Source organism: Rhinoderma darwinii, chromosome 3 (assembly GCF_050947455.1).
Source record: "Rhinoderma darwinii isolate aRhiDar2 chromosome 3, aRhiDar2.hap1, whole genome shotgun sequence".
Taxonomy (NCBI): Eukaryota; Metazoa; Chordata; class Amphibia; order Anura; family Rhinodermatidae; genus Rhinoderma; species Rhinoderma darwinii.
The window spans coordinates 373,560,005-373,575,103 of NC_134689.1; positions in this window are offsets into that span (position 1 = coordinate 373,560,005).

Genomic DNA, 15,099 nt, shown 5'->3' on the forward strand with positions numbered 1-15,099 from the left:
ATATAGTGTCACAGAGCACTCCCCCAATTTGCATACAGGCCCACACAGCGCTACCCTTCCCCTTGTACATAGGGCCACCCAGCACTCCCCCTTGTATATAGTGTAACGGAGCAATCTCCCCCCTCCTTGTGTATATATTCAGCGATAGTCCCCACCTAAAAAAATATATACAGTTTACTTACCATACCCCGTGGCGGCTGCTCCAGCTGGACGCATGTGAATCTTCCGGACTGGACGCATGCGCAGACCGACATGATGCAGTACCTCATCACGCCGGCCTGCGCAGTGAGTCTTCCCAGCGCCTTATAGGCTACAAGCCGAACGTGACCTGCAGCCTATAGTATGCATTTGTATCTAAGTCCTGAGGACTCACCTACAAATGAATGTGGCTGCCGCTAGCACCGGGGCCCCCTCCGGTGCTAGCGACCCCACCGGGCATGAGGGGGCCCGTGCGATCATGTGCGGTTCGGCCGGCCATGGGCGCCCCGGGAGCCCTGGGCCCCAGGCGGCCGCCTGAACCACCCTAAATGATAGTCATTGCCTATGAGTGACTTTCAATCTCATCTCCAGGAAACGTGCAGAAGAAATTTATGTGCCTGTGTCAAGGCTGCTAAAATGTTTCTGTAGATGAGCGTTTGGTCATCTGTTTGCCATTTGGTTAGGGGGTTTTGGTTTGGGAGTAATCTAAGGAAACATGGATAAGTTGGTAATTGCAAGTTATTTGTCCCTTGAGGTAGTTAAGTATTGTTTATCTTTATGATATTTATGGTTTTTACCCAGAACTCTTTACCCTTCGCAAGCAAGTACATCTGGTCCCGAAATGTCTAAGGCCTCATGCCCACTTCAGTTATTTTATTCAGGGTGCTATCCGTTTTTTTAACTGATAGCACCCTGACACATTCATTTCAATGGGGCCATGCACACATCCTTTGTTTTGACGGTACCTTGCATGCGTTCCGTCAAAAGTAGAGGATGTCCTAATTTTGTCCATCGTTCAGTGACCATGGGGCTCATTGTAGTCTATGGGTCTGTCAAAATAACCGACGGCACACGGAAGGGATCCGTGTGCCGTCTGTTTTTGATGGATCCGTTGCCAAGCAACGGCGGGGCGTGCCAAAGTTCCCGGCATTCAACACACAAGATGGATGTGGACAGACTGATCACAATGGTGCATGATCATCCAGAACTATGGGATATGCGGTCAGAATCGTATCACGACAGCTACAAAAAGGATGCTGCGTGGGAACTTTCAAAGGAGATGTTGCAGTGTAGTTGGGAGCAGGGAACTTGTGCACAGTGTCAGAAAATAAGTAAGTAAATACACACATTCCACTTTGTTGTAATTGCTTATTTATGACCAATTTTGAGATTCTGCCATTAATATATGCTTGGTTGTGGTGAAACTTTACGTACCCACTCAAAAGTTTTTTTAAAAATGGGCCGCTGTTCATGTGCGAGTGCTGCAGCCATTTCAATGATTACCGGCTCATTACTGTGCTTTACCAACACAATTGTAGGTGTGGTATACAGTATGCGATGCTCCAAGTGTGTCAGGGTAAACGGAATACTCGCACAATCGCCACGGCCCCTTCCGCTTATCCGCGTGGGTGCATCTAGTTTGACCGCCAACGATCTTACATATGGGCTGTACTATGTATAATGAATTAATAACCACATTTTTCCTAATATTTTTATTTTTTAAAGTATACAAAGTTTAAACACGGTGGAACTCTTGTCAGGACCAATTTCGCCGCGAGCAGAACCAAGTTGGGAAAAGCAGAGAGGCTCCATTTAAAAAAAAAGCCTATGTGTTCACCCAGCAGCTGATGTTCCTGAAGGATGTCATGGAACTTCGACAGTAAGTTTTCTTTCTATGATTTTGGCGCATTTTTTTTAACTTTACTGTAATTTGTTCATAAAAAATGAAGGCAATGTTCATCATGCTGTATTACAGGCCTAGTAGTATTGTGTGAAAATATCGCATGCATATTTCCTATTTTTTGTGCCAGCCTTCATTCTTTTTACCTGCTTGTAATGTCAATCACACTCACACATGTAGCGGAGATTCACGGTACATACTTCTATGGACTCCAACTACAAGTGTGTCAGGAATTGACAGTACTTTACTGGTTAAAAGCTATGTTGCTATGCAACGTTCAATGGAGCTAGTTGCTAGTAGCACTCTGGCAAGGACTCCGGTGCTGGGGTTAGGGGATTCCACAGAGTCCCGAAGTAAGAACCTATGCTAGCGCTCTGCCCGGGACTCCGGCTCTGGGGAGGACCCTAACAACACTGTCCATATATGTACAGTGATGTCAGGGGACTTCCCAGCATCCCGGAGCAGAGCCTATACTAGCGCTCCGCCCGGGACTCCGCTCTGGGGAAGCCCCTGACAACACTGTCCATATATGGATAGTGATGTCGGGATTCCACAGAGTCCCAGAACAAAGCCTATACTAGCGCTCGACCCGGGACTTTTTACCCTGGGGAAGACCCTGACAACACTGTCCATATATGGATAGTGATGTCAGGGGATTCCACACATTGTCCATATATGGACAGTGATGTCAGGGGATTCCACAGAGTCCTAGAGCAGAGCCTATACTAGCGCTCTGCCCGGGACTCCGGCTCTGGGGAAGACCCTGACAACACTGTCCATATATGGACAGTGATGACAGGGGATTCCACAGAGTCCCGGAACAGAGCCTATACTAGCGCTCTGCACGGATCTCCGGCTCTGTGGAAGACTCTGACAACACTGCCCATATATGGACAGCGATGTCAGGGCATTTCACAGTCAAGGAGCAGAGTCTATACTTGTGCTCTGCTCTGCTCTGGGACTCTGGCTCTGGGGTCAAATTAAGCTTTTTTTTACCATTATGTAAGAGAGTGTTGTTTGGTACAGCACTGATATGTTGATATGTTGCAGGGTTATCGTTAGCTCTCACTGATCTAATGAGAGCAGTAAAATGGCAACGGAGATTGTTTATAGCTGGGTGTAGTAGGCGTGATGAGTCCCTGCTGCCGGCGCATTGCAGCTGGGACACAAGCGGTGTATTCCGCAAATGTATGACCAGAAGACCAAGACAACAAATACACAGAGGTAAACAAGAGAGAATAATGGTAAATAAAAATGTAGATGACGATATTCAGGGGGCATTAATAGATAAATTGAGAAGCATTGCAGTGATTAAAAAAAAAAGTATTGGAAAACTCCTTTAAGTTTATGCTGCTGGTCAATACGATTACGGCAATATCAAATTTATATAGCGTTTATTATGAAAAAGGAGTAGCACTCTAGCTCCATGGAGCATCATAGGAAAGTAGGGAGGAGGAGGAACGCTGTCAGAGAAGGGGAGGGGACAGCATGCTGCACTGATCAGCCTGTGAGTTTGCTGAGAAAGGGAGCCTGCAGACTGTCATTGGGGTGTCAAGGTTAGCAGTGAGTGGGATATGGAGAGTCTAAGAGGGGAAACATGCGCATTGTACTGTATTAGAATAAGAGGCGGAGCAATACTGTGGACCAGGAATGAGAGGGGAGCCATGCTGGGGACCAAAAAAGGACCATATTGGGGAACATGATTTGAAGGGGATATACATTCTAGGGACCAGGAATGAGAGGTAAGCCATGCTGGGGACAAGGAATGGGAGTAGAGCCATTCTGGAAACTAGGAATGAGAGGTGAGTCATGCTGGGGAGTAGGAATGAGAGAGGAGGCATGCTGGGGACTAAGAATGAGAGTGCTGTGTATTTGTGTGCGCAGGATGTTGGCTCAGTGTTTAGCACTGTTGCCTTGCTGCACTGTGATCGTTTTTTTTGCCTACTTCTTTATACACTTTAACCTTCATTATATGTACTTTTTTCTTTGAGAGGACTTACCCCCATAAAATACCACTTTTCTTTGTAATTTCGGGTCGTCGGGTCAAAGAGGTTTCACGATAGATAAATATCTAATGACGAGTTTAAAAGTGATTAAAAACAGGCATGTACTTGTTCTTCATATCTGGATGAAGGCCCAAGGTACCTCAGTCTGGTAATCCTGGGAAAGCTAGGTGAAAAGCACAGTGGGAGCTGTAAAGGCAAGATATATCTTGTCACTTAACTTTCACAAAAACAAATACAACCAAGAGACAGTGGGATAGAATATTTAACAACTAGACAGAACAGTGTGAATGAGAGACTGCAGTTATATGGCCGAAGGGTCTTGGCAATGAACATGGTCCATGGCAAGGACATGTATAAAGAATACACCTCATCACCCTGGACCAGAATACTTGAACACTAAGAGACAGAATTAGTTCATTCACATTTATTTAGATGTTGAAAACCCTTTGAGATAAATTTGTACATTTTATTTCCCCCTTCGCACTAAGATGACGTTAGAGGTTGATGCTTCTCTGTTTTGCAACAATTGAAACAAGAACTTGCAAGATGTTTTTTGGTCAATGTCTAGGTAGCAGTTTTGTCCTGTATATATGACTCCTAGTTGTGTGAAATGTCCCTATACCCAGGGCCGATTCTAGCTTTTCTGCTACCTGAGGTGAAAATTAAAATGGTGCCCCCCAGATTTTGATTGACGTCCTCCTGGCTGTTCTACATCACTACCAGCCTCTTCCAACTCTTGTGGATGCGCCGTTGCCTTGTACTCCCCTGGCATTCGCGGTGCAGCGATAAAGCCGGAGAGAAAACACCTTGCTGCACGGTGCGTGCCAAAGAAGTACAAGGTAATGGCGCATCTGAGTCAGTTGGAGGAGACTGGTAGGGATTTATAACAGTCAGGGTGATGGCAATCATTCAAGGAAAGGTGGGTTTGGAGGCAGGACTATGTGACTCTTTAGGATAGCGGCACCGCCCCATGACCCTTTAAAGAGTTAATTAGCATATAGTGTGTGCCATTTTAAAAGTTGATGTTATAGATTTTGCTGCATCTGAAATAAAACGTACAGAGGAATGTTTGGAAATATTGTCAGGTCATATATTACTGCATAGTAGCAGTTCAAGGGGTTAAAATTAATTGACAGGTTCTCATTAAATATGCAATAAGTTGAAAAACTACAATTTTGTTGTTATGAATATATCCTATATAATTACAGATTCAGAACTAAGCTCGTACATATATACAGCACCAGAACAAAGCCCAGTACATATATACAGCACCAGAACAAGGCTAGATACATATATATAGAGCATCAGAACCAAGCTCAGTACATAAATACAACACCAGAACAAGGCTCAGTACATATATACAGCACCAGAACAAAGCTCAGTACATATATACAGCACCAGAACCAAGCTCAGTACATACATACAGCACCAGAACAAAGCTCAGTACATATATACAGCACCAAAAACAAGGACGATACATATATACAGCACCAGAACAAAGCTCAGTACATATATACAGCACCAGAACGAAACTCCGTACATATAAACAGCACCAGAACGAGCTCAGTACATAAAAACAACACCAGAACAAAGCTCATACATATACACAGCTCCAGAACCAACTTTAGTACATAAATATAGCACCAGAACCAAGCTTAGTACATAGATACAGCACCAGAAGAAAACTCTGTACATAAATACAACACCAGAACCAAGATCAGTACATAAATACAGCATCAGAACCTTTCTCATTACATATATACAGCCCCAGAACCAAGCTCATACATATATAAGATAAGGAGATCCTTTAATTACAAAACAGCAATGAAAATAAAAATGCCCAAATAACTGAAAGTGTTAAATTTAAAGGCAAGTTAGTGTATGTTCACAAATGCCAGAAGTCTAGCAAGCAAAATGGGGGAGCTGGAGGCCTTGATACTGGAAGAAAATATAGATATGGTGGGTGTTGCTGAAACATGGCTAGACTCTTCACATGACTGGGCTGTAAATCTACAGGGAAAGACAGAACAAATAGGAAAGGCGGTGGTGTATGTCTGTATGTGAGAAGTGATATGAAGGTGGTGGTGTATGTCTGTATGTGAGAGGTGATATGAAGGCGGTGGTGTATGTCTGTATGTGAGAAGTGATATGAAGGTGAGTGTGAAAGAGACATTAGAGGGTGAAGATTGTGAGGAGGTTGAAACCTTGTGGGTGGAATTAAAAAGGGAGGTAAACACTAAAAAAATTACTTTTGGAGTAATCTATAGACCCCCCAATATAACTGAGGAGATGGAAGTTCAGCTATATAAACAGACGGAGTGGGCTGCACAGGCGGGTACAGTAGTGATAATGGGAGATTTTAATTACCGGGATAATAATTGGTGTCATGGTTCGGCTTCAACTGCAAAGGAGAGACATTTCCTCAACCTGTTGCAGGAAAGTTTTATGGGCCAGTTTGTGGAAGACCCAACTAGAGGTGAAGCTCTGTTGGATCTGGTAATTTCTAATAATGCAGAGCTTGTTGGGAATATTAATGTTCGTGAAAACCTCGGTAACAGTGATCACAATATAGTTAAATTTTACATATACTTTAAAAAACAAACACAGGCTGGGAGGGCAAAACCACTTAATTTTAAGAAGGCCAATTTCCCCAGGTTGAGGACTGCAATTCAGGATATAGACTGGGAAGAACTAATGTCAAATAATGGTACAAATGATAAATGGGAGATTTTCAAATCTACTTTGGGTAATTATAGTGCAAAATTTATTCCTATAGGTAACCAGTATAAATGACTAAAATTGAACCCCACATGGCTTACACCTTCTGTAAAAAGGGCAATACATGACAAAAAAAGGGCATTTGAATGAGGGTACAGCTGTAGCCTTTGTGAATTATAAAGAGCTTAATAAAATTTGTAAAAAGGTAATAAAATCTGAAAAATACAAAATGAAAGGCAGATGGCCAAGGATAGTAAAACAAATCCCCAAAAATTATTCAAGTATATAGGTCTGAACATGTAGGACCCTTAGATAGTGGTAATGGGGAGTTGGTCACAGGGGATCAAGAGAAGGCAGAGTTACTAAATTGGTTCTTTATATACAACAGTAGAAAGAGCAGCTGATATAGCCGGTGCCAGTGCTTTTAATATATCAGTTGATATACTGAATTGGATGAATGTAGTTTTGGTCTAAGCTAAATAAATAAATGTGCACAAGGCCCCGGGACCAGATGGGTTACACCCTAGAGTTCTTAAAGAGCTTAGTTCAGTTATTTCAGTCCCCCTGTTCATAATATTCAGAGATTCTCTAGTGACTGGTATAGTGCCAAGGGACTGGCAAAGGGCAAATGTGATGCCTATTTTCAAAAAGGGCTCTGGGTCTTCCCCGGGTAATTATAGACCAGTAAGCTTAACATCCATCGTGGGGAAAATGTTTGAGGGGCTATTGAAGGACTATATACAGGCAGGGGCATAACTAGGAAAGACTGTGCCCCATAGCAAACTTTTGACTGGGGCCCCCCTCCCCTGATTGTCACACAACCCCACCCCCTTGTAGATAGTGCCTTTTTTTACAGCCCCCCGTAGATAATGCCATACAGCCCCTGTAGATAACGCCATACAGCCCCCTGTAGATAACACCATACAGCCCCCTGTAGATAACTCTATACAGCCCCCCTGTAGATAACTCTATACAGCCCCCCTGTAGATAACTCTATACAGCCCCCCTGTAGATAACTCTATACAGCCCCCCCAGTAGATAACGCCATACAGCCCCCTCTGTAGATAACGCCAGACAGCCCCCTCTGTAGATAACGCCATACAGCCCTCCCCTGTAGATAACACCATACAGCCCTCCCCCTGCAGATAACGCCATACAGCCCCCGCTGTAGATAACGTCATACAGCCCCCCTGTAGATGGCGCCATACAGCCCCCTGTAGATAACGCCATACAGCCCCCCTTTAGATAACACCATACAGCACCCCCTGTAGATAACTCCATACAGCCCACCCCCTGTAAATAACTCCATACAGCCCACCCCCTGTAGATAACGCCATACAGCCTCCCTGTAGATAATGCCATACAGCCCCCCCCCTCCCTGTAGATAACACCAAACAGCCCCAACCCTCCAAAAAAATCCGACCTATAGTATGTCCTACAAAATACATGTATCCCCTATCCACAGGGGATACATGTGTGATCGGTGGCAGCAATAAGGAGAACAGGGGACCGAAAGTCCCCCGAAGTTCTCCATGATAAATCTCAGACTACCGGGGTCTTCTCAGCTCAATAAAAATTAAAGGAGCGCTGGTCACGCATGCGCACAAGCGCGACCGGCGCTCCAGTCATTTCTACGGAGCTGCCGACACAGACCCTGGAAGTCCGAGGTTTCTCATGGAGAACTTCGGGGGACTTTCGGTCCCCCGTTCTCCTTATCGCTGCCAGCGATCACACATGAAACCCCTATCCTTTGTATAGGGGATATATGTATTTTGTAGGAACAACCCCTTTAATGGCAGAGCGGGGAGATACCTCCCTGCTCTGCCTTATTGTTCAGTGGCGTCGCGCTGTAGCAGCCATAGCGGCTGCTAGCGGATTCTCCGGCCATGGTGGGGGCCCGTGCAGGCGGGCGGCACGAGCCCCCTCATGCTGCGGGCCCCGTAGCAGCCGCTATGGCTGCTACAGCGGTGGTTACGCCACTGTATACAGGATTCTGTGACAAAAATAGTATTATAAAGGACAGCCAGCATGGTTTTACTAAGAACAGTGTCAAGTTGGGTTCGTGGACCCACTGGGCCGTATTGTCTTGGCGGTAAGGCAGCTGGCCAATAGAACGCAGGTCAAAGTCTATAGTTCGTATAGGGTACCTGTGGCAAATCGGACAGTAGCAAGGCAGGCTTAGCAGGAACTTGGCAGCAGGTGGACGTCAGGCGTGGAGAAGCAGGACATGCGTGGAATACAGCACAGCACGGCACTAGATCAGGATACAAGTATAGGATACAGGAACAGGAACACTGGGAGCAGGGGACCATATGCAAGACAGACTAGGAATACACAACAAAGCTCAGGCATATAACTAGGGGGTGGACCCCTCTTATAGTCCAGAGTACTCACGGGTCAAGGTTCATGAACGAGGTCTGGTGCACGCGCTACCCCTTTAAGAGCGGGCACGAGCGTGCGCGCGCACCCTACGGGATCCGACTGTGGTGAATAGACGCGAGCGCTGGCTTCTCCTGAGGGGGAGGCTGGGGCCAGCGCTTGCCGACTCGTGGCTGTGGCTGTCAGGGGAGAACGGAGCTGACAGCCCGCAGCCACGGACATTACAGTATCCCCCTCTTACGCCCCCTCTTCTTGGGACCAGAGCGAGAGAGAAACTTATTCAGAAGAGCAGGAGCATTGAGGTTCTCCTCTGGCTCCCAAGACCTCTCTTCAGGACCAAATCCCCTCCAATCCACCAAATAAAAGGTCTTTCCACTCACTCTTTTGGAGTCTAGGATCTCTTGAACCTGAAAGGTGTCTGAAGGGCCGCTGGCGACAACCACAGGGCTAGGAGTCTTGGTGTAGCGGTTCAGGACCACAGGCTTCAGGAGGGATACATGGAAGGAGTTGGGGATCTTGAGGGTAGGAGGCAGTCGAAGCTTATAGGCAACAGGGTTGATCTGTTGTAGGATCTCGAATGGTCCAAGGAACTTGGGAGCAAAATTGCATGACGGCACCCTTAGTAATGTTCCTGGAGGACAGCCAGACCTTTGTGCCAGGAAGAAACTGAGGCGGTTCTCTTCTCCTTGTGTCTGCCCTCCATTTCATACGGTCAACTGCCAGCAGGATGGAGGATCGAGTCTGCTGCCAAATCTGTAGAAAGTCCCTAAAGGCCGTGTCAGCAGCTGGTACCTTGGATGAATCAGGAACCGAGAGAGGTATTCGTGGGTGTTGGCCAAGGACTATGAAGAATGGAGTGTTTCTTGTGGACTCGCTGGTATGATTGTTGTAGGAGAATTCAGCCCACGGAAGATACTGCACCCAGTCATCATGCTGCCTAGAGACGAAGTGACGCAGGTAGTTCTCCAAGATTTGATTCATCCTCTCGACCTGTCCATTGGACTGAGGATGGTAGGCCGAGGAAAAGTCCAAGTTCACAACTAGAAGTCCGCAGGGGGCTCTCCAGAACCTCGAGGTGAACTGAACCACCCGATCAGACACAAAATGCTGCGGCAAGCCGTGCAGGCGGAAGGTGTGTTGGATAAACAGCTTGGCCAGTTGAGGAGCAGATGGAAGGCCGGTCAGAGGAACGAAGTGGGCCATTTTTTCGAAAATCGATCCACCACCACTCAGACAGTACTGCATCCAGCAGAGAGAGGCAAGTCAGTAACAAAGTCCATAGCTATATGCTGCCAGGGTCCATCAGGCACAGGCAATGGCTGGATCAGACCAGCGGGTCTGGAGTGAGCGACCTTGTTAGCTGCACACACAGAGCAGGAGGAAACAAAGTCCATAACATCTTTGGGCAGCGTGGGCCACCAGAAATGACCGGCAATCAAATCCTGGGCCTAACAGATCCCCGCGTGACCTGCCAGTCTTAGAGGCGTGTCCCCAGCAGAGGACTCTCCTTCGGTCAGCCATGCGCACAAAAGTCCTCCCTGGAGAAATATCCACATACCCTAGACTTGCCCTTGGAACCTCTTTGGAACAGGAGTGCACCAGCACCGACAGAGGAGGCGTACACCTTCAACGAGAACTGTAGGGAAACGTCTGGATGATGGAGGATAGAGGCTGACGTGAAGGCACTCTTCAGGGTTTTGAATGCGGATTCTGCCTCAGGAGTCCACACCTTGGCATTCATGCCCTTCTTGGTGAGGTTAGAGATAGGAGATGTCAGTGAAGAGAAGTTTGGGATGAACTGTCTGTAAAAATTGGCGAATCCCAGAAAGCGCTGTATCTCAATCAAGCCTTGAGGACGTGGCCATTCCAGGACAGACTTTAACTTTTCAGGATCAATCTTGAGACCTCTATTCGAGATGATGTAGCCCAGGAAGGGTAGCGCATCTCTCTCAAACACGCACTTCTCCAATTTGGCGTACAGATGATTCTTCCTTAACCGCAGCAAGACTTGACGGACATGTCTCCGATGAGTCATAGGATCTGGAGAAAAAATCAAGATGTCATCAAGATAGACTACTACACAAACATAGAGAAGGTCACGGAAAATGTAATTAATAAACTCCTGGAAGACCGCGGGGGCATTACACAAGCCAAAGGGCATTACTAGATATTCATAGTGTCCGTCCCGGGTGTTAAATGCCGTCTTCTATTCGTCACCCTGGCGAATCCGGATTAGGTTGTAAGCCCCACGCAGGTCTAACTTGGAAAAAATCTTGGCACTACGTATACGGTCAAATAATTCTGAGATCAATGGCAATGGATACTTATTTTTCACCGTGATCTGGTTGAGACCCCGGTAGTCTATACAGGGACGAAGAGAACCATCCTTCTTTTTGATGAAGAACCCGGCTTCTGCCGGCGAGGAAGACTTGCGTATGAAGCCCTGCTCAAAGTTCTCTCTAACATAGGTGGACATAGACAGAGTCTCTGTCAGAGAGAGAGGATATACCCTACCACGGGTTAGGGAAGCACCAGGGACCAGCTCGATAGGATAGTCATACGCCCGATGTGGGGGCAGTGTCTCCGCCTCTTTCTTGCTGAAGACGTCCGCAAATGAAGCAAAATGACTAGGCAATCCTGCCAGTGACTGAGGCAGAGGAGGCTGAGCCGAACGAATCTGTCCCAGGCAACGATTGTGACACTCGGAGCCCCCTGGAGAACTTCTCCAGAGTTCCAGTCCAGGACTGGAGCATGCAATTGGAGCCAAGGCAGGCCCAGCAACACAGGGTCAACGGCTCTGGGTAGGACATAGAACGACAGCAGATCGGAGTGGAAAGCCCCTACTTGGAGCCAGTGGCGTAGCTATAGGGGTCGCAGCGGTCGCAGTTGCGACCGGGCCCCTAAGCCTGAGGGGCCCACGGGCCCCCCTCGCCACTCTTAGAGTGACCGTATCATTACTTCTCAGATAAGCTTGATTTTTACACAGCGCAGGTGCAGCAGCGTGTGTAATCCCCCTCCCTTCTTGTGCTCTGAGGCACTGGATTGGAGGAGACAGGGGAGGAGGAGTCTAGATACACATACTGCCGCATGCTGTGTAAGCAGAAGCTTATGTCTCATCCCTGCTCGTTTCCCCCCACATCCATGTAAGTGCAGTACAGGCATCACTCGTAATTACATTGTCTTTCTTTAGTGTTTTTTCCCTATACTGTGTTTGATCTTTGCTGTCTCTCTCTGTTCTTTCTATCCTGCAAATAGAGGATAGAACGGGAGGATTCAGCAGTGAGAGCGCAGACAGGACACTGATAACAGGTTACTGAGGGTCATAATTCATTACAGGACAGCTCCTGCCTCCAGTTATCGGGAAGACACTGATAAGGGGGCTAGAGGTTACTGTGGGTCATGAGCGCACATTACTAGAGGTCTGGAGCTGTGTTGTAATATGAAGCACACAGCCAGGGGCGTAGCTAAAGGCTCATGGGCCCCGATGCAAAAATTCTTACTGGGCCCCCCCCCCCGCAAACTTCTCATGGCCGATGGTCCGCAGCTTTCAGCTGCATCGCTGGGTCTCCTAAGTGACCCAACAATGCAGCACTAGCAGCCGGGGGCGTCACTAAGGCTGGGTTCACACATCCTATTTACGGACGTAATTCGGGCGTTTTAGCATTGAATTACGTCCGAAAATGCGGCTCAAAAGCGTTGGCAAACATCTGCCCATTAATTTGAATGGGTCTTACGATGTTCTGTGCCGACGGTCATTTTTTTTTACGCGCCGCTGTCAAAAGGCGGCGCGTAAAAAAGACGCCCGCGTCAAAGAAGTGCCTGTCACTTCTTCAGACGTAAATGGAGCCGTTTTCCATGGACTCCATAGAAAAACAGCTCCAATTACGTCCGTAATGGACGCAGCGAAAGACGCCTGCACATGCCATTACGGCTGAAATTACGGTGCTGTTTTCTCCTGAAAACAGCACCGTAATTTCAGCCGTAACAGACGCTGCCGTGTGAACATACCCTCAGGGCTTAAAATGTCAGGGGAAATAGACCCAATACATATGTGTCCGCCCAAAAAAACTTGTGTATAGGAGACAGCATAGCATATCTATAGCACTATGACCCTATAAACTATGGATAGGATTAGATACAGTGGCTCAGAAGACAGTATCACACATGATAGGATTAGATACAGTGGCTTAGAAGGCAGTATCACACATGATAGGATTAGATACAGTGGCCCAGCAGACAGTATCACACATGATAGGATTAGATACAGTGGCTCAGCAGACAGTACCACACATGATAGGATTAGATACAGTGGCTCAGCAGACAGTACCACATATGATAGGATTAGATACAGTGGCTCAGAAGGCAGTATCACACATGATAGGATTAGATACAGTGGCTCAGCAGACAGTATCACACATGATCGGATTAGATATAGGGCCCAGCAGACAGTATCACACAAGATACGATTAGATACAGGGCCCAGCAGACAGTATCACACATGATTGGATTAGATACACAGCTCAGCAGACAGTATCACACATGATTGGATTAGATATAGGGCCCAGCTCGCTGACATTGCGTCTCCAGCGCTGGACCCAGGATAGGTAAGAATAATAATTTTGCTTCTTTATGTGTTACTGATTATTTTTGTGTGTTTGTGTTTTTTTACAGGTTCGGTTGTTGGACTTCGGATTCGAGGACTTCAATGACGGCGGTTTTTTTATTCTCAATAAAATGGTTAATGAGGGTTGTGTTTTTTTATTTCGATAAAATATTCTTTCTATGTGCTTGTATCTTTTTAAACTTTATTATCACCGCCTTAGTAATGGCCGCTGGCAGATTGACAACCTCCATTACTAAGGCGAGGCTTAATGTTAGCCAGTGCAGAGGCTACACTAACCCCCATTATTATCCCGGTACCCACTGCCACCAGGAGTACTGGGAAGAGCCGGGTACGAACCAGTACCCGACCATCTGTAGTGCCGGTCAGGCACCGGGGTGGCCGCAGGCTGGTAGTATTAGGCTGGGGAAGGCCAAAAACAGTGGCCCTTCCCACCCTTGTAATGCTGCCTGCTGCTTCTGTGTTGTATCTGGCTGGTTATGAAAATTGGGGGGGACCCCACATCGTTCTTTACAATTATTTTTTTTTTTAAATGACGTGGGGTCCCCCCCATTTTTCATAACCAGCCAGATACAATAAAGCAGCAGCAGCCTAGCATCACCAGGGTAGGAAGGGCCACTGTTTTTGGCCTTTCCCCTCCTGATAATACCAGCCTGCGGCCACCCCAGTGGCCGACCATCACTACAGATGGTCAGGTACTGGATCGTACCCGGCTCTTCCCAGCACCCCTGGTGGCGGTGGGTACCGGGGTAATAAAGGGGGTTAGTGTTAGCCTCTGCATCGGCTAACAATAAGCCCCGCCTTAGCAATGGATGCTATCAATCAGCCGGCGGCCATTACTAAGGCGGTAGTAATATAGTTTAAAAAAAAACACAAAGACATAGAAAAAATATTTTATTGAAATAAAAAAAAAACCCCACACAGCCCTCATTAACCATTTTATTGATAATAAAAAAAAAGCTGTCATCGAAGTAGTCCTGGAATCCGACGTAGTCCAACGACCGAACCTTTAAGAAAACACACAAAAAATGATTAGTAACACGTGTGTTAGGCTTAGATACAGGGCCCATGTGTGATACTGTCTGTGGGACCCTGTATCTAAGCCTACCACAACGTAGGCTTAGATACAGGGTCCAGCAGACAGTAATCTTATGCAGTATGGTAGGCTTATATACAGGGCCCATCAGACAGGATCACACATGGGCCATGTATCTAAGCCTACCATGTGATTGGCTTAGATACAGGGCCCAGCAGACATTATCACGCATGGGCCATGTATCTAAGCCTACCATGTGATTGGCTTAGATACAGGGCCCAGCAGACAGGATCACACAATCTGTGATCCTGTCTCATGGGCCCCCTAAGCCTTCTACATCGTAGGCTTAGGGGTTGTACAGTCCCTAAACATTGATGGCCTATCCTCAGGATAGGCCATGAATAGCTGATGTGTCTCTCGGGACCCGCAAATCAGCTGTTTTGAAGGGGTCGCAGCACTC